At 34.8% G+C, this 21,554-nt stretch overlaps 1 protein-coding gene and 1 long non-coding RNA gene across 4 annotated transcripts in view; one reads left to right on the top strand and one right to left on the bottom strand.

Annotated features, from left to right (window-relative positions):
• CNTLN (centlein) overlaps positions 1 to 21,554 on the top strand; it is a 324,720-nt gene that overhangs the window by 11,079 nt on the left and 292,087 nt on the right. The window lies entirely within an intron of this gene.
• On the bottom strand, positions 16,901 to 19,602 carry LOC125119988 (uncharacterized). Its single transcript, XR_007133226.1, has 3 exons — positions 19,258 to 19,602; positions 18,131 to 18,297; positions 16,901 to 17,110 (listed from the first exon to the last, which is right to left on the bottom strand). It is a non-coding gene; the product is annotated as an uncharacterized LOC125119988 (long non-coding RNA).

Raw genomic sequence — 21,554 nt, 5'->3', positions numbered from 1 at the left:
CTCTGCCCTTTCTTTTGGCACTCTGTTAGAGGTTTGACCTTTTGGACTTTGCCTTCTTTTCTCTTACATTTTTCAATCTTTTAATTTTGTCTCCTGAATGATCTTCTTACATTTTCTTCCACTAATGCATAGATATTTTCCCCAGTTACCCTATTTCATTATTTGAATTTTTTAAATTTCAGAAATCAAATTCTTACTTCTAAGAAATTTCTTGATTTTTTTCCTTTTTCATAGCAAACTTCTTTAAAAGAATAGCTTTTTATTCTTTCTGATTATAATGTTCAAGTTTTTTCTGTTTTGTACATTATCTTTGATTTCTTTTGGGTAACTTCTGTTTTTTCTTACTGTTTTAATGTTGATGATTTTCTTTAGGTGCATGATGATTCTTTATTGACTGTTCATATTTTTTGTATGCAGGCTTGTGTTGCTTAATATGGAAATGTTGCTTTTAATTGATTTACTTTGCATTTTTATATATCTGTTTACCAAAAGGCTTTTCCTCTGACTGAAAGAATTGACCTTTTTGTAAGGGATGAGGGAGAGGACCATCAACAAAGCTTTCCTGAAGGATGTATGGCATATGGGCTTCACTGTACAGAATGAGAATTAGGCTCTTAGGTTAGTCCCTTTTCTGATTGCATTATTTGTCCCAATAACCATAGTGGGGACCTTTTTCAGGAACATGGTACTTTTAAAAGTAGTCTTAGGCCATTTGCTGTAGGTAAATGCTGCTGGTAATGTTCTGAACATGAATAAACGGTAAGCCCAGCTTTTTGGTTAATGGCCCCTTAGTATTTTTGATTTCTATGGACTTTTGCTCTCTATACTTAATAATTTGGCAATTAGAGCCTCTCTGAGCTTCTTACGGAAAAAAAAGTAGCTTCCTCTTCCATTATAGACATTATTTGAGTTTTGATTTTTCTCCTCTGGGTTTGTTTTTGTGAGTCCATCCTTCTGTCTTTCAGATATTTGTTAAATTTATTATCCATTTTAGGCCCCTTTTCTTATTTGCCAAGCTAATGGGGATTTACTCAAGTCAGTAATTATGACTACTATTACTTTGTTCTTTATTTTCAAGATTATTATGACTTTTTTGGGTCCCTTGCAATTTCATGTGAATTTTAAATCAACTTATAAATTTTTACCAAGAATTCATATGGGTTTCTAATATGGATTATGTTGAATCTGTGGAGCAGTTTGGGTAGTATTGCCACCTTAACAATGTTAAATCTGTATTAGGAACATGGGATGCTTTTCCAGTTATTTATATCTTCTAAAATTTCTTTCGTGATGTTTTATAGTTTTCGGTGTTTATGTTTTGCACGTTTTTGGATAAATTAATTGCATAGTATTTTATTTCTTTATGATTTTATTATAAATGGAATTGTTTTCTTGAGTTTATTTACACATTGTTTAATGTAAGTGTGTATATAGTATTTTTTTTTTTTTTGGTCTTTTTGCTATTTCTTGGGCCGCCCCCGCGGCATATGGAGATTCCCAGGCTAGGGGTCCAATTGGAGCTGTAGCCACCGGCCTATGCCAGAGCCACAGCAACGCAGGATCCGAGCCGCGTCTGCAACCTACACCACAGCTCACGGCAACGCCGGATCGTTAACCCACTGAGCAAGGGTGGGGATCAAACCCGCAACCTCATGGTTCCTAGTCGGATTCGTTAACCACTGCGCCACGACAGGAACTCCTATAGCATTTTTATATTGATTTTGTTTCCTGCAAGTGTGCTGAACTTACTTTTCAGTTTTAATTTTTTTGGAGTGGATTCTTTAGGATTTCCTATGTATAAGATAATGTCATTTGCAAATAGAGATGGTTTTTTTACTTCTCTTCCAAATTTGATGTCTTTTCTTTCTTTTTCTTGTCTACTAGTCCTGGGTAGAACTTCAATACATTGTTGAATAGATGGCCAGAGCCAACATCTTTGTCTTATTCCTGATCATAGGGAGAAAGCACTCAATTCTTCACCACTAGGTGTAAAGTTATCTGTCAGTTGTTTGTAAATGTCCTTTAGCAGTTTTTGGAAGGTCCCTTTTATTCTTAGTTTGTTAAGTGTTTTTATTGTGAAAGTTGCTGAATTTGTCAGATATATTCTCTTTGTCAATTGAAGTGATCATGTAATTTTTGTTTTCTATTTCATTGACATCATGCATTGTAATAATTAATTTTGAGATGTTAAACCAACCTTACATTCCTGGAATAAATCCCACCTAGTTGTAATATGTAGTTCTTTTAATATTTTGTTGGATTTGGTTTGCTAGTATCTTGTTGAGGACTTCTGCATCCGTATTCATAAAAAGTATTAGTCTGTAGTTTTCTTATGATGATTTTGTGTGACTTTTGTATCAGGGTAATAATAGTGGCTTTATGAAATGGGTTGGGGAAAGTATTCTCTTCTATTTTTTTGGAAGTTTTTTTTTTTTTTTGTTTAAGAATTGGTATAATTCTTCTCTAAATGTTTGGTAGACTTCAGTGTGAAGCTATCCATACCTGGCCAAAAGAGGTAATTTATTAACATTTCTAATTGAATTGCTTTACTTGTTATAGGTCAGTTCATGTTGTTATTTTTTTCTTGAGTCTCTGTTGGTGTTTGTGTCTTTTTAGGAGTATATCCATTTCTTCTAAGTTATCTAATTTGCTTGTGTACATTTTTTTTTACAGTATTCTTTTATAATCCTTTTTGTTTTCATTGGGTTGGTAGTAATAAATACCTTCTTTAAAATTTCTGATCCTGGTAATTTGAGGCATCTCTTTTTTTAAAAAAGCATTGTCAATATAGCTAAAGGTTTGTTGGGTTGATCTTTTCAAACAACTAGCTTTTGTTTTCATTTATTTTCTGCATTGTTTTCCTGTTCTCTATTTCATCAATTTCTTCTCTGATCTTTATTTCTTTCTTCTACTTGCTTTGGGTTTACTTTGCTCTTATTTTTTCAAAGTCTTATGGTAGAACACTAGGTTGACTTGAGACCTTTCTTCTTCCTTTACGTAAGTATTTATAACTATGAATTTTTCTCTAAGCACTGCTTTAGCTGTATCCTATACATTTTGATATTTTGTGCCTTTGTTTTCACTCATCTTAAAGTATTTTCTGATTTATCTTCTGATTTCCTCTTTGACTTTTTAAATAATGTGTTATTTAATTTCTACATGTTTGTGAATATTTCCATTTGATTTCTAATTTTATTCCATTGTGGTTAGAAAACATACCTTGCATAATTTCTACCCTTTTACATTTATTGAGGGTTTTTTAAAAAAATGATGTAGCATATGGTATATCCTGAGAATGTTCCATGTGCACTTGAAAATTTTATATGTATATATATTGTCATTTTTTTAGTAGCGTATTCTAATGATGTCTGTTATGTCTAGTTTGTATATAGTATTAGCTCATGTCTTCTAGTTGCTTGTTGATCCTCTGTCTAGTTGTTTATCCATTACTGAAAGTGGGTGTATTGGCATTCTCCAGAGAAACAGAACTAAAAGGATGTGTGTGAGTGTGTTTGTATATGTGTGTGTGTATATATATAGAAAGAGAGTGACTGACTTATTATAAATGATTGAATTATTGACTTACGTGATTTGGGAGATTGGCAACACACATCTGTAGTGTGGGATGGCAGGTTCAAGACCAGGAGAGTTGATGATACAGATAAAGTCTGAAGGAAATCTGCTGGAGAATTTCTTATTCAGGGAGGCTGGTCTTTTTGTTCTCTTCAGGCCTTTGATAGATTGGATGAAGCCTGCTTGCACTGTGGAGGTTATTTTGCTTACTCAGATTTCACCAATTTAAATGTTAATATTATTCAAAAACACCCTCCAAGTTAATACGTTAATATATTTGTAGCTTACTGATGGATTGACTCTATCATGGACACATTATACAGTGTACCTCTTAGGGTTCCTGTTGTGGCACAGCAGGTTAAGAACCCAGCGTAGTGTCTGTGAAGATACAGGTTCAAGCCCTGGCTTCGCTCAGTGGGTTAAGGATCTGTCATTGCTGTAAAATAAATTGTACCTCTTTGTCTAATGACTTTTTCGTCTGTTTTGTTTGATATTAGTGTAGTTACTCCAGCTTTCTTGTGGTTGTTATTTGCATGTCTTCTCCCATCCTTTACTTTCTTTTTTTGTTTGTTTTTGCTTTATTTAGGGCTGTATTTGTGGCATATGGAAGGTCCCAGGCTAGAGGTCCAACTGGAACTGAAGCTGCCAGCCTATGCCACAGGCATAGCAATGTGGGATCCAAGCTGCATCTGCAGCCTATACCACACTCTTGGCACTCTTGGCAATGCCAGATCCTTTTTTTTTTTTTTTTTTTAGGGCCCTACCTGCAGCATATGGAGGTTCCCAGCCTAGGGGTTTAATCGGAGTTGTAGCCATCAGCCTATGCTGGAGCCACAGCAACGCCAGATCCAAGCTGCTGCATCTTCGACCTACACCATAGCTCATGGCAATTCCGGATCCTTAACCCACTGAGTGAGGCCAGGGATCGAATCCACATGCTCATGGATACTAATTGGGTTTGTTTCCACTGAGCCATAATGGGAACTCCTCCTATCCTTTACTTTCAATTTTTTTTTTTTTTTAGTTCTTTTTAAGGCTGCACCTGTGGCATATGAAAATTCTTGGGCTGGGGATTGAATTGGAGCTGCAGTTGCAGGCCTACACCACAGCCACAGCAATGTGGGATCTGAGGTGCATCTGTGACCTATGCCATAGCTCACAGCAACACTGGATCCTTAACCCACTGAATAAGGCCAGCGGTCAAACCCAAATCCTCATGGACACTATGTTGGGTTCTTAACCTGCTGAGCTGCAATGAGTACTCCTCATTTTTGTCTTTGAATTTAAGACTATCTTAGGTAGACAGCGTATTTTTGGATCATGTTTCCTTATCAACTCTGACAATCTCTGCCTTTTGATTGGCTTGTTTAATCTATTTACATTTAATGTTATTTTAAATTTTTTTTTTTTTTTTTTTTTGGTTTTAAGGGCTGTACCTGCTGCACATAGAAGTTCCCAGGCTGCAGTTGAGTCAGAGCTGCAGCTCTGGACTATTCCACAGCCATAGCAATGCCAGATCCGAGCCACGTTTGTGACCTACACCACAGCTCACCACAAAGTTGGATCCATAACCCACTGAGTGAGGCCAGGGATCAAACCTGCATCCTCATGGACAGTAGTCAGGTTCGTTTCCACTGAGCCACAACAGGAACTCCCATTTAATGTTGCTATTGATATAGTTGAATTTATCTCTGCCATTTTACTTTTTGTTTTCTATATGTCTCATTTCATTTTTTTCTTACACCTCTTCCTTTCTTACTTTCTTTTTTATTAAGTGAATATTTTCTAATGTAGCATTTAAATTTCTTAAATGATTTTTTTCACTGTATTTTTTGAGACTTTTTGTAGTCATTGCTCTAGGGTTTACTGTATATATCTTAACAGAATCGGCTTCAAACTTATCCAAGAGTAATATAAAGAAACATTACTGAAATATTGCTAAATTCCTTTTAATCCTTTTTTTGTGGCATTGTTATTATATGTTATCTATTAATATTACAAATATAATGCATTGTTACAATTATTGCTTTATTATCTGCACTTTCTTAGCCCAGTAAAAGTTTTCTATCACCTACAATTATATGACACATATGGTACATTTTTTATGTTTTGAGTGCTTTAATACATTGTGTACATGTTATTTTCAAATGAGTTAAGAGAAGAAAGTATTAAAAAACATGCTTTTAAACTGTCTTTTATTGTAATTATATAATTACCTTTACCAGTAAAAGTTTGTTTTCTCATGTCGATTCAAATTATGGTCATCCCTCAATATCCACAGGGGATTGGTTCCTGGAACCCTACAGATAGCAAAATCCTAGGGTGCTCACATCCCTTCTTTAATATGCTGTATGTACTATTTGCCTATAACCTGTGCATTTCTCTTGTAAACTTTAAATCATCAGCATCTCTAAATTACTTATAATACCTAATACAATTTAAATGCTATGTAAATAGTTGCAAATATAATGTAAATGATATGTAAATAGTTAGCAGCACATGGCAAATTTGCGTTTTGTCTTTAGGAACTTCATTAAGAAAGACTTTTTTTTGAATATTTTTGATCTATAATTGAATTCATGGATACTAACTCCGCTTTTGGGATCGCTTCATTCTTTTTATAATTTCTTTCTCTTTTTGATTTTCTCTATTTGATGTGATATTGTTATGATACTCTAAATTTAAAACCATGATTTCCTTTACTTTTATAAACATATTTATAATGGCTATTTTGAAGTCTTTTTTCTTTTTCCTGAATGTAATCACTCTCCTATATAGTTTCTGTTTCCTGCTTTTTTTCTTGGTCTATGCATCACATTTTTCTCTTTCCTTGCATGTCTTGTAATTTTTTTTTTTTTTGATGGGAAGAAGACATTTGAGATATTATATTATAGCAAATATGGTTACTGGTTTCCTACACCCTTCTCCTCCTAGCTTGTTTATTTGATTGGTGACTAGCTGGATTATTTTAGTGAAGTTGATTTCTCTGTCCACACTGTTAAGTCTCTGATGTTGCTTCTAAGGAAGGTGCAGCTTTGGCTATGATCAGTAGTCACCCTAGGATGAGAGTGATTTGGACTCTTCTCTCTTTTCTTGACCACACCCATCTGTTAAACTTCACAAATTTGTGGCTGATTGCACAATTGTTTTCAGCAGTGCCCTAGAGCATAAAATGCTCTACAAATTGATTTATTTATTTTTAAATTTTACAATTTTTATTTTTCCATTATAATTGTTATGTCATTTTCTCCTGTACAGCAAATGACCCAGTCATACATATATATTCTTTTTCTCACATTATCCTCCATCATGCTCCATCACAAGTGACAATATAGTTCTCTGTTCTATACAGGAGGATCTCATTGCTTATCCACTCCAAATGCAATAGTTTGCAGCTATTAATAACCCCAGACTCCCAGTCCATCCCACTCCTTCCCTATCCCTCTTGGCAACCACAAGTCTGTTCTCTAAGTCCATGAGATTCTTTTCAGTAGAAAGGTTTATTTGTGATGTATGTTAGATTCCAAATATTAGTGATATCATATGGTATTTGTATTTCTTTTCCAGACTTACTTCACTTAGTGCGAGAGGCTCTAGTTCCATCCATGTTGCTATAAATGGCATTATTTTGTCTTTTTTATGGCTAAGTAGTATTCCATTGTGTATATATACCACATCATCTTAATCCATTCATCTGTCGACAGACATTTATATTGTTTCCATGTCTTGGCTATTGTGAATAGAGCTGTAATGAACATACAGGTGCATGTATCTTTTTCAGTGAAACTTTTGTCCAGATAATCTGCCTAAGAGTAAGATTGCTGGGTCATATGGTAATTCTATATTTAGTATTTTGAGGTACCTCCATACTGTTTTCTATTGTGATTGTACCAATTTACATACCCACCAACAGTGTAGGAGGGTTTCCTTTTCTCCACACCCTCTCCAGCATTTGTTACTTGTTACTTGTTATTGATGGCCATTCTGAGATGGTACCTCATAGTAGTTTTGATTTGTATTTCTCTAATAATCTGTGATGTTGAGCATTTTTTTTATGTGCTTGTTGGCCATCTGTATATCTTCTTTGGAGAAGTGTCTATTCAGGTCTTTTGCCCATTTTTCAATTGGGTTGTTGGCTTTTTTGTTACTGAGTTGTAGAACTTGTTTGTCTGTTTTAGAGATTAAGTCCTTGTCAGTTGCATTGTTTGAAACTATTTTCTCCTATTCTATAGGTTTTCTTTTCTTTTTTTTTTATGGTTTCTTTTGCTGTGCAAAAGCTTGTCAGTTTGATTAGGTCCCATTGGTTTATTTACTTTTATTTCTATTGCTTTGGGAGACTGACCTGAGAAAATATTCATAAGGTTGATGTCAGAGAATGTTTTGCATATGTTTTCTTCCAGGAGTTTGATGGTGTCTTGTCTTATATTTAAGTCTTTCAGCCATTTCAAATTTATTTTCGTGCATAGTGTGAGGGTGTGTTCGAGTTTCATTGATTTACATGCAGCTGTCCAGGTTTTGGAACAATGCTTGCTGAATAGACTGTCTTTTTCCCACCTTATATTCTTGCCTCCTTTGTTAAAGATTAATTGACCATAGGTGTCAGGGTTTATTTCTGGGTTCTCTATTCTGTCCCATTGGTCTGTCTCTCTGTTTTGGTACCAGTACCACACTGTCTTGATGACTGTGGCTTTGTAATATTGCCTGAAGACTGGGAGAATTATGCCTCCTGCTTGGTTTTTGTTCCTCAGGATTGCTTTGGCAGTTCTGGGTCTTCAGCAGTTCCATCTAAATTTTTTGATTGTTTGTTCTAGTTCTGTGAAAAATGTCATAGGTAATTTGATAGGGATTTTATTGAATCTGTAGATTATTTTGGGTAGTCAGGCCATTTTTATGATATTAATTTTTCCAACCCAGGAGCATGGAATATCTTTCCATTTCTTTGCATCCTCTTTAATTTCCTTGATTAATGTTTTATAGTTCTCAGCATATAAGTCTTTTACCTCCTTGGTCAGGTTTATTCCCACGTATTTGATTTTTTGGGATGCAATTTAATAAGGTATTATATTTTTGTATTCCTTTTCTAATATTTCATTGTTAGTATACAGAAATGCAACCAATTTCTGAATGTTAATCTTGTATCCTGCTACTTTGCTGAATTCATTGATCAGTGTGAGCAGCTTTTGGGTGGCATCCTTAGTGTTTTCTATATATAGTATCATGTCTTCTGTATACAGTGATAATTTTACCTTTTCTCTTCCAATTTGGATACCTTTTATTTCTTTTGTTTCTGACTGCTGTGTTTAGAACTTCCAATACTGTGTTGAATAAAGTAGTGAGAGTGGGCATTGTTATCTTGTTCTGGATTTTAGCAGGGTGGCTTTTAGTTTTCTCCAATGAGTATTATATTTGCTGTGGGTTTGTCATACATGGCTTTTATTATGTTAAGGTATGTTCCCTCTATACCCACTTTGGTAAGAGTTTTGATCATGTATGGATGGATGTCAGACTTTGTCAAATGCTTTTTCCATATCTCTTGAGATGACCATGTAGTTTTTGACTTTTCTTTTGTTGATGTGGTGTATAATGTTGATCTATTTGCATATTTTGAACCATCCTTGTGAATCTGGGATGGATCCCACTTGGTTGTGGTGTATGATTTTTTTTTATATGTTTTTGGATTTGGTTGGCTAAAATTTTGTTGAGAATATTTGCACCTATATTCATCAAAGATGTTGGCCGATAGTTTTCTTTTTTGGTGGTATCTTTGTCTGGTTTTGGAATTAGGGCGATGGCAGCTTCATAGAATGTCTTTGGGAGTATTCCTTTTTCTTCAACCTTTGGGAAAAGTTTAAGAAGGATGAGTGTAAGTTCTTCTTTGTATGTTTGGTAGAATTCACCTGTGAAGCCATCTGGTCTTAGACTTTTGTTTGTTTGGCCTGTTTTTATGACATATTCAGTTTCATTTCTAGTGATCATTCGGTTCAGTTGATCAGTTTCTTCTTGATTCAGTTTTGGCAGGCTGTAAGTCTCTAGAAAGTTGTCCATTTCTTCTAGGTTGTCAAATTTGTTGTCATATAGTTGTTCATAATATACTCTTATGGTTTTTTTGTATTTCTGGACTATCCATTGAGATTTTTCCTTTTTCATTTCTTATTTTGTGTATTTGGGTTTTTTCCTCTCCTCTTCTTGGTGAATTTGGCCAGAGGACTAACAATTTTGTTTACCTTTTCAAAGAAGCTGCACTGGTTTTACTGATTTTTTTTCTATTGTTTTTGAATCTCTATTTTATTGATTTCCTCTCTGATCTTTATGATTTCCTTCCTTCTCTAAGTAAAAAAGAAGAAGAGAAATACAATGGAGGACATCAAAGTTGGAAAGCAGTCACTTAAATAAGCCAATCTACAGATCTGAAAGGAAAAAAAAAGCTATTGTAAAAATGATGATAAACACAATCAACAGCAAAAGGACAGACATGAAAATGTTAAAAAAGGACTGCAAAATCATAGAATGTGGGGAAGGAAAGTATGAAAGTCTAGACTCTTTTTTTTTAGTATGTGTTTGAGCCTATATGACTATCAGTCTAAGGCAAGCAGATATAGGAAGGAGTTAACATACTTGAAAAGCAGGGCAACCACAAGTCAAAATCAAACATTCACAAAAACTAAAAAGAAAAGGACCCAAGCGTAAAATAAAAGGAAACCATCCCACTAAGGAAAGAGAGGAACAAAGGGGAAACATAGAATCAACTGGAAAACAAGGTTTAAAATGGAAATAAATACATATTCATCAGTAATTACCTTAAATGTTAATGGACTGAGATCTCCAAATAAAAGACATAGAGTGGCAGATTAGGTAAAAAAGCAAGAGGCTACAATATGCTGTCTACGAGAGACTCACCTTATGGCAAAAGACACATATAGATTGAAAGTGAGGGAATGGAAAAAGATATCTCATGCCAGTGGACAAGCAGGAAAGCAGGCATTGCAATACTCATATCAGACATAATAGGCTTTAAAATGATGGTCATAAAGAAAGGCAAAGAAAGACACTATTTAATGGTAAAAGGATCCATTCAAGAAGAGGATATTATAGTCTTCAATATATATGCCCCTAATATAGGAGCACCAGATACATACAACAAATACTAAAAGGTATAAAAGGAGAAATTGGTGGGAATACAGTAGTAGTAGGAGACTTTAACACCCCATTCACAACAGTGGACAGATCCTCTAGACAGAAATTCAGTAAGGCAACAGAGATCCTAAAGGAAACAATAGAAATGTTAAACTTAATTGACATTTCCAGGACATTAGATCCAACAAAATCAGAATATACATTCTTCTCAAGTACACATGGAACATTCTCAAGGATTGACCACATACTGGGGCACAAAACTAACCTCAACAAATTTGAGAGTATAGAAGTTATTTCAAGTATCTTCTCTGACCACAATGGCATGAAACTAGAAATCAACCACAGAAAAAGAAATGAGAAAAAACTGACTACGTGGAGACTAACAACATGCTACTAAGAAACCAATGGGTCAATAAAGAAACCAAAAAGGAAATGAAAAAATACCTCGAGACAAACAATAATTAAGACACAACTTCTCAAAATCTATGGTATGTTGCAAAAGCAGTGCTTGGAGGGAAGTTCATAGAGATACCTACCTTCCTCAAAAAAGAAGAAAAATCTCCAATCAGCATCGTAACCCACCACTTAAATGAATTAGATAAAGAAGAATATAGAAACCAATTTAATCAAATTGTGGCTCCTTTGACATTTCTGAGTCTATGTTTGATATTTTTTTCAACCCTTGAAGGATGCCTTGCATCTGTCTTATTCCTCATTTCTTGCCTGCAGATCAACAGGCCTGCTGTTTAGTTACCTTCCAATTGCTTTTCACAATATCTTTCACCCTAGAGAGTGCCTCTAGGGTTGAATTTTTCCACCTTGTGTTGCAGATGAAGTCTGTTCCCTTTAAGAGGAGATTAGGACCTACTAGTTTTATATCCTGTCTCTCCACCCATATTCTGTAACCAGGCAGAATCTGAGCCAGGCCTCTGGAGCTGGAGCTGGGAGAATATCATGCTTCTCTGAGTGACATCCCTATCCTAGGCACTGATTGTAGTAGTCCCGGGTCCTCTTAGTTTGCTGCTCCTGGGTGGAACCACTGTGTCATAAGCTGGGGCAAGGGAGTTTGGTCTCTAGTACTCTCCATTGCTCTATGCCTATTGTAGAACCAACAGAGGCTGGACAGAATGGAGTCCTCACTGTTCAACTGCACTTGCTTAAAACTTGGCCTCAGCACCAGTAAGCTCCAGACTAGGGTGAGCAATGGAGGACAAAATGAGATTTGGTGATATCTTGATCCTCCTGAGAAAAAAGGTCTCTGACTGGGTGGGAACTTGGGGAAGCTGGAGTCCTGTTTTCTTGGCTACAGCAATCTGAAGTAAATGCTTTACTTTGCAGAGGTGGAAGTGTAGAAAAGGGAATGGTCTTGGTTTAGATACCATAAAAGCTTGCCTTTCTTGCTGAATTTTTATAGATATTGTTGATAGGTGTTCCATTATTTACTCTTTGCTGTTAGCACCATTTACAGAGGTGTTAAATTGTTTTCTTTAAATGTGTTCACCACTTTGACTAGATAGTGGGTTAGCAGATCTTCTTACTCTGTCATGTGAGTTGATCTCCTAGTGTTTGTTTTTTTGAGCTGCTAAAATGTGGGCTAATTTGTTACCTAGCAACAGATGACTTTATATACTGGATCAAAAGATATATACAGGTGTAAATGTTAAATATTGCCAAATTGTTGTGCCACTTTATACTTCCACGAGCAATGTATGGTGTCTGTTTTTTTCGTATTCTGGCCATCACATTGTTTTCAAATTTTTGTATCTTTGCTTCTCTGAAATGTGAAAAATGGTCTTCTGAAATAGTTTTTACTTGCAATTATGTTATAATGCATGAATGACGTCTAAGGGTCAATTTGTATCTTTCCATGGACTTCTTATTTTATAGATCTTTCTATATCCCTTGCCTGTGGCATTTCTAATTCATGTCCTCTGGTGCCCTTCAAATTTAGTATATTATCTATATAGAACTTACTGGCTTCTCTTTTGAGTTTTTTTAACTACCTAACTTTTTTACTACCACAGCCGTGCCATTTTCTTCCTTTTCTCTAAATTTCACATCTTAAGGATAATCTTTGATACCTTTTGGTCTCTTTTTGAACAGAAAATCAATTCCCATGTTCAGTTACTTTCTTTTTTGCAGTGTCACTCAAATCTAGTAATTCCTCTGTGTCCTTAAGTTCCAAACCCTCCATCTAGGCTCTTAATATCTCAGCTCTGAACATCTTATTGATTTCTTTTTCAAACATCAGTTTTGTTTTACACCTTCACTTTGAGACAAAGCAAGAGATAAGGCATCAAAAATTATAAAATTTAGGTTAAGAGTAACTATTGAAAATTCTAGGGCTTTATAAATGGATACCTAGAGGAAACTTATTATCTTCAGGCATAGATGCCAAGGGGATACCAAATGTTGCAAAGAAACAGGACTGTGGCCATCATTAAAACAGCTATCTCCACTATATTTACTCATTCAACAAGTAGCAACTGAGTATCATTCGAGTGTCAGACCCTGTGCTAAAAGTTAGAGAAAGCTTCTTGTTTAGCTCTTAAGGAGTACTGTTTAGTCAGAAAGATATTTGTAGAAAGAGACAATTGCTATAGAGTTTGCTAAGTATAAGTAAGTATAAGTATATTCATAGTTATGTAATTATTTCTTTGCTTGATCTGGAAAAAATGTAAAAAGAATTATCACTAATTCTATTTTAGGTAGAAGTTTATGTTACTGAAAATAAAATTTTGATTTTCTTAAAAGAATGGTATAATACAAATAGAAAACATTTGTATATATTATGTTTTTCTTATGAATGCTAGTAGAAAGTATCATTTTCTATGATTTATAGATATTGGAGTTTACCTGTCAGTTTATGAGTTTGTAATGAACTGTGACTGCCAAAAGCACATTTTTTTTTTTTTTGGCTTTTTAGGGCCGTACCTGTGGCACATGAAGTTCCCAGGCTAGGGGTCCATTCCGAGCTGTAGCCTCCCACCTACACCAGAGCCACAGCAATGCAGGATCTGAGCCGTGTCTGCGACCTACACCACAGCTCATGGCAATGCCGGATCCTTAACCTGCTAAGCAAGGCCAGGGATCAAACCTGCATCCTCATGTGCTAGTTGGGTTTGTTAACTGCTGAGCCACATCAGGAACTCCAAAAAAGCACATTTTGAATATATCACTTCTTATTTATTAGCCCTGCATATCTAATTTCCTTGCTATTCTATATAAACTCTCACTTCAGAATATCATTAGTGTCATAAGAGTACAACCACTGTATTTATCTTTGAGTGTATAAGGAAACATTACAACTTGAATAGGTAGGAATGATGTACATTGAAGAAACAGTAATATGGAGTTTCTTAGAATATCAATAATTAGGAACTGTAGGAACTTGAATTGTTCAACTTTTCTTCAGATAACTAAAAATGTGTTACAGCAATTTTTTTCGACTTAGCCAGGTTTATTCCTTAGACAGGCTTGTGCTTCAGATACTACTTCATCCTGACTTTTAAAATTAATAATATATTATTTTGTCAATAAAGAATACTTTTTTGAGTTTGGAGTAGAACAATGGAAACTGGTATTATTTTGTTTACTAACATTGTGTAAATAATTTTATGGACTTATCTAACAATGTACAGTTGTGTTTTGTGTAACTCTGCCTTAAGGTACTGAAGTTGTGATCCATTTACAATGACAAAGAATCCCAGGAAATGACTTTTTTTTTTTTTTTTTAACTGCTACTAATTCATTCAGAGTTGGGCTCTTGCTTCTTAATTTTTTCTCTTACTCTACCTCTCTATTTTTTTTTAACATTTGCTACTAGTTGTAATCTCTTTTGTATTATGTACTTTCTGTTCTTTCTTTTTTATTATTGGATATTTATTTAAATGTCTTAGGACAGTGACATAAGTATGGTCTTCAGACCTGTGTGGTAGCAAACAGAAAGGAATATGTATCAAAATGTAAATCAAACTTTTTTCTATAAGCAAGTCTTGTTAATTATGCTGTTTTGTTTCATAGCAGACTAGTAGTAACCAATTCACAGCACTGCATTTTGAGTAGCACTGCCTTAAGTTTTTGAACTATGGTATTTACCACTTTCACTAGAGATACTCTGAGCTCTGAGTGGAATAGAATAAATTATAAAAAGAACCAGAATAGTAGTCTTCAAGGAATCACCGACAGTTTTTGAGGAAATCATTAAACATACACTTGAAGAAAATGCATCATAAAAGTGCTTTTAAATTTAAACTTTTGGACATACTGAAAATTAGAAAAGAGAAATAAGCATTTCCACTTTCTTTGCTTTATTGATAGAGAAGGAATTTATTGGTGGGTTTTGTATACTTATGAACTTCAGGCCTCTTTTTGGTGATGTAACTAATTCATTTTCCAACAGTGTTTCCCTGAGTTGCTGAATTTGATTTCCTTTTTACTACTCCTGAGGAAAGAGGAAGGGAGTTTGTTTGGTGGGAAGGATAGCCTATAGATCATAGAACATAGAGCAATTATTTTAAGTGAGTTTACTGGAAAATTTCTAATTGCATGGGGTAAAGTTTTCTTTTTCATTTTGATTTGAGTGGAATGCATGATTTTTCACACTTATTGATTTGAAATTAGATCAGAGGATGTTAACTAGATTCTCATGTAGCGTTCTGGTTTGTGTTCTATCTTGAGAATTAGTACTAATGTATTTTTCTTATTGTCATGATAATTCTATTCTCTTTCCCCCATTTTCAGAAATTATTCCAGAGATAAGAGCATAATAAAGTCTGTTGAAGTTGATGTTAATTGCATTCCTGTGATACGTTAAATATCATTAAGCAAATCTTATACAGAGACCTCTTGTGCTCATATGGGTCTACAGCTTCTTAAATACTGCTTTCACAACATTTATATTTCAATATAATTATTTAAATGTGTCAGTCTTTTGACTTTCCTATTGAATATTATAAGGATAAGGACTATATTATATATATTTTTCATAGTGCTTAAAACAGTCCTTGAATTAGTGCACAGACACTGAATAAATGAATGAGTAAGCAAGTGACTGAATAAATGAATGAGTAAGCAAGTGAGTAAATGATATTAAAATATAAGGTAGTGGAAAGTAATGTCTTGAACATAAAAATAAATAAGTGTATATGTATGTTAAGGAAATAGTGTTAGGAAAGAATCTAAGAAAGTTGTCAAATTTGTTTTGTTAATTGCATCCAGTGAATTAACACCATGATTCAATAAACATTTTTAAAAAGTAAAACTGATTTTGGAAGGCCCTTTTCATTCTTTCACATAAAAGCCTTGTTAGGTTTAAATTAATAAGCTTAAGACTACGTTTCGGATTTGACATTAGTATTTGTGAAAGTCCATCTTTTTACTTAGGTCTTTAACCTTTACTGGACTGAAAGTATAGATTCCTAGAAATTATCTTTTCTTTTTTTTTTTTTTTGCTTTTTAGGGCCACACCCGCAGCATATGGAGATTCCCAGGCTAGGACCCAATTGGAGCTACAGCTGCTGGCCACAGCCACAGCCACAGCAATGCAGGATCCAAGCTGCGTCTGTGACCTACACCACAGCTCACTGCAACACTGGATCCTTAACCCAATGAGCGAGGCCAGGGATCAAACCCGCAACTTCATGGTTCCTAGTCAGATTCGTTTCTGCTGTGCCATGACGAGAACTACTAGAAATTTTCTAAGTTACTTTTAAAAATATAATTAATTTGAACGTTTAACTATGTATATTTTCAGAGACTGTCACAACATTAGCTCATATAAAAATAAAACTTGAAACTGTGACAGCAGGAACTTTAGCATAACTATTTATCTCTCTTTCCTCCCAAAATCTCAAAAAAAAAAAATGACTAGAAAGGATTTAAAAAAAAGGTAAGTGCCTATGGATAAAGAGAACAGGAGAAAATATGACAACGGGCAAGAGATGTTAGCAGATTTTTGAGTGATGTAAATTGCATTGATAAGTGCTAAACGACTAAGCAAAATGAGCAAAGTTGAAATACACAAAATCTGGAAAGTCTTGGGTTGTAGGTGACAACACTGACCTCTGATGGAGTGAGGGGTAATGATACTGAAAAATGAAAAAATTGAATTAAAGTCTATATAAAGAACACATACACTCCCCAGTCCTCCTCTCACCAAGAGAGGAGGCAAGAATTTTATTCTCTTGAGAAATTGAAACAAGTAGGCTTTGGATTTAGGTATATCAACATATCAAGGTACAAGGCTTAGGGTTATACTGAAAACTGGGGAAATACATGAAAGCTCATTCTTCTGAACAATGAGGACTCACTGAATTGTTCACCTCTGAGATTGCTGTTAGCTCTGCATTGTCCTATCCAGGCAGAAGGCTTAAAAATTCTTCTCTGGAGAAAATGAGCAGATCTGGAGGAAGCACAGAGAGATACTAATATTTAGAGTACCCCTAACAAAATGACAGGTCACCCATTCAGGTATCTATAGAGAAGATTTGTTGACAAGTTACCCCTTTTCTTCCAGTTCAAGAAAACTGCCAACAGTCTTTTTATTGCCACATTCTTATATGTAAGTGGATAACAAAGGATCATAAAACATTTGCGGAAAATCTCCAACATGAAAGACAAGAAACCAAAATAATAAAATATAACTTAGTGAAGAGACAGACAATACTGAAGAACACAAAGAAACCCCCAGAGTAAATATCATGAGGCAGATAACAGATTTTACATGTATAAGAGGCATGACCAAGAGGCAAAGAATGAGAAAGAACACATAGAAATTAAATATGATTATCAAGATGAAGTAATTGGGGGAATGGAACAATAAAGTTAAATTACTCTTCCAAAAATTAGAACAAAGAGGTAGTAAATAGCAAAAAGAAAAGTACATTAGAGATTATTCTAAGTACTCTAACAGTGATTACTAGGAATTTCAGAGGTAGAGAACAGAGAAATGGACATTATTAAAGAAGTCATTCAAGAAATTTTTCAGACTCAAGGGACATGAATTTCCAGATTGAAATGCTTTTGACCATATAGGTGAAAAATAGAGACCAATAATATAGAAAAGTATTCTACAGTTCTCTTCGTGAATTCTGTAAAGGGTTAGTGAAATGGAAACAAAACAAAACTGAGCAAATTAAAAAAAGTAGACATAATTTTTATTTTATTAAAAAGGAAGAATCTTAACACTTCTCTCCATTTCATTAATTAACCTCTAAATCATGATGCTGTGTTGACTGTGAGAAGAATGTGAGCCTAAATCTCTTGAAATTTCCTGTTCTGGAGAGTCCACTTTAAAAGAATTTCCAAATAAATAAATAAATAAATAAATAAATTGCACATAATAGGAAACTTAAAAAGGTTAAAAAAAAAATTTCCCACAACATCCTATTTTCTTTCATTTCTCCCAGTTATTACATCTTACCTTTTACATTAGGGATTAGACACATGGTCTGTACTGATTTTCCTTTGAGATACACATACTGTTCAAGTGCCTCAAAGTTCAGCATCAGTTGCTCTTTCTCTTAGTGGTCATATGTTTAATGATAGAAGGAGGAAAGGAGAATAAACTTATTAAAGGCTTGGTAGAACCTAAAAGGAAAAATATACCACAAGTGTTAAAAGGGCACTGAAATGCAAGAAATAAATTTTTTGCTTGACTTTGACAGTTGGTAGTAAGTGAAACATTCTACAATGAGATGACATATATATCTTCACAGTGGCATTAATTCAGTCAACCAAATGGTGAGGTCATTAATAACAGTGTGACAAATTTAATGCCAGAGGAAATGAAAAAATATATATGAAAAGAAGTGTACTCATAGTACACTGTATTGCTCAGCTGTGAACAGTAACTGTTATGTATGAAAGTAATATGAACACTTAGTGCTGATGGAACCAAAAAGTGGCATATATAAAGATAAATCAGCGTACTCCCTTCCCCCAGAAGTGCTAGAGTAATCTACTTTGGCAGGAATTCACAGAAAGGGGATCCCTGGTAAGTGTGCAGATATTCTATTGTCCTCTTCGATAAGGGGTAGTATAGAGCAATCTGGCAGGGATGTCTTACTCTGGGAGCATGACCCTCATCGCTGCATGATGAGGAAAAAGCACTTCTCCTGTTTAATGAGAGGAGGAAAGATACTTCCTGAGTATAGATAGTGAAAGCTTAGATATGAGGATATTGAGTTATTGAAATCTATCTATTTTAGCAAATAGCAAAAAGTTATTATAGTACAGAAAACAAGGAAACAAGCCTTATCACACAAAATAATATAGGCTTAAATCTCTTCCTGCGACCTTTGGATTGATTATATTGGGAAGAGGTGGATAAGAAGTAAAAATATTACGTTGCAAATTAAAAATTCAGGAAATAGTATGAGGACTGACATCAGCAAGATTGTGAGTAGAAAGTCCCAACCTTCATTCCCCCACAGAAACGCTGACTTGATTTTTGAGATGTTTAGATTCCAGTTAGGTTGCGGTACCAAAGATGAACACAAAACCAAGAATACTGCATTGAAACAGATTAGAAAAGCAATTTCATTTTACCTGCATTGGTCCCTCCCCACAAGTGGGCTCAGCTCAGCACCAAGACATTGCCTTAGCTTGTGATTTCTTGTGTTAGGTAGGGATGGGAAGACAAGAGCGTAGTTCATACCCTTGGGGCAGCTAAAAGCAAAAGAAGAGAAACAGGCAGCTTGCAGTTGCCTGGCACAGCTCTTTGGTACTGGGAAAAGGTGCATAAATCCGTGCTTCTTTTCCAGAAAGGAGGAGGAGGAGTGGAACATTCCTGACCTTTCATTATGCTACCTGAGGGACCAGTTTGTTTGATCTCAGCTGGGGTGCTAGTGAAACTGGCATAATTTGGTGGGGGCAGCTAAAAACAAAGGAAAAGTGAGAGGCTCGCAGAATCTCTAACTGGAGTTAGTGCTGAAACGCTTTCCTTATAAATGCACTGATACCAACCAACACAAAGCTATGAGGACCATGAAGATCAGGGTAATATTAAACAATCAAATGAATAAAACAGATCCCCAGTAACTTAGCCTAAAGAAGTGGACATTTGTGAATTGGCTGACAAAAATTTCACAATAATTATCTTTTTAAGAAGCTCACTGAGTTGCAAGAGAACAACTAAAGGATATCAGAAAAATGATACATGAGAAAAAAATGAGAATATCAACAAAAAGAGACTGTAAAAAACCATCAAACAAAGTTTGGAACTAAAGAATATAGTAACAACTGAAAAATTTGGTTAAGGGGTTCAGTGGCAGGTTCAATCAAGCAGATTAAAAAAAAATCAACAAATTCCAAAATAAGTCTTTGAAATTTACCAGTCAGAGGAATAAAAAGAGTGAAAAAGAGAAGAGAGAGCCTAAGGGACTTATGGACCAACATTAGTGATTAGTAAGTATTTTGGGCACCTCAGAAGCAAAAGAAAGAATGGTGCAAAAGCTTATTTAAATAAATAATGGGCTAAAACTTTCCAAATCCGAGTAGGGAAGTGGACTTCCAGATTGGTGAAGCTCAAAGGACCCCTAAAAGTGTGAATCTAAAGAATTCTACACGGAAATAAAGTACAATTTAGCTTTGAACAACATGGGTTTGATTCATGCAGGTCCACTCATACCTGGAATTTTTCAGCAAATATCCAGTTGGCTTTTTCTTTTTGCAGGTTTTACATCCATGGGTTCAGCCACTGTGCATCAGAATTTCCATCTCTTGTTGGTTGAGTTCACAGATGCCAAACCCATGGATATGGTGGTCCTACAGTATTACATCATTTATATAAGGGACTTGAGAATCTGTTCTTTTTCTTTTAACCACTTCATGTTTAGATCTGTATGCTGGCTTATTTAAGTGATTGCTTTCCAATTGTGGTTTTCTCCATCCTAGAATTTCCTCTTTTTTTTTTTTTTTTTTTTTTTAATTTAGAGAAGCCCTTTAAATATTTCTTTTAGAATGGGTTTTGTATTGCTGTACTCTTTTAGCTTTTGTTTGTTGGGGAAATTCTTTATTTCCCCTTCTATTTTAAATGATATTCTTGCTGGATAGAGTATTTTAGGTTGCAAATTACTTATTAAAGATGTGCATTGTGACTGGTGTAAGGTGATACTTCATTGTAGTTTTGATTTGCATTTCTCTTGTTGATTGCATCATTTGCAGATATTTTCTCCTATTCTATAGGTTGTCTTCTTTTTAAAGGGTTCTATTTGTTGTGCAAAAGTTAATAGTTAATGATGTTGAGATACCCCAACATTAGTGATGTTTTCACATGGCCCTCGCTTTCTGTATATCTTCTTTGTATTTGGTTAGGTCTTCTGCCCCATTTTTTGACTGGGTTTGTTTTTTATTGTTGTGTTCTATAGAATGTGTGTATATTTTGGAGATTAAGCCCTTGTTGATTGCATCATTTGCAGATATTTTCTATTTTAAAGGGTTTTCTTTGTTGTGCAAAAGCTTGAAAGTTTGATTAGGTCAAATTTGTTTATTTTTATTTTTATTTCTATTGCCTTGGGAGAATGACCTAATAAAACATTTGTACAGTTTATGTCACAGAATTAAACAACATATTCTTGAATAATCAATGGCTTAAGAAATCAAAAGGGAAATAAAAAAATTTGGGGGCAAATGAAATAGGATGCAGCAAAAGCAGTATTAAGAGGGAACTTTACAGTAATAAAGACCTACATTAAAGAAGAAGAAAGAGGAGTTCCCATCCTGGTACAGTGGAAATGAATCTGAATAGGAACCATGAGGTTGCGGGTTCGATCCTTGGCCTCGCCTCAATGGATTAAGGATCTGGCGTTGTCGTGAGCTGTGGTGTAGGTCGCAGATGTGGCTCG

This window comes from Phacochoerus africanus, chromosome 2, assembly GCF_016906955.1.
Source record: "Phacochoerus africanus isolate WHEZ1 chromosome 2, ROS_Pafr_v1, whole genome shotgun sequence".
Lineage (NCBI taxonomy): Eukaryota > Metazoa > Chordata > Mammalia > Artiodactyla > Suidae > Phacochoerus > Phacochoerus africanus.
This window is presented reverse-complemented; position numbering and strand designations above follow the sequence as displayed.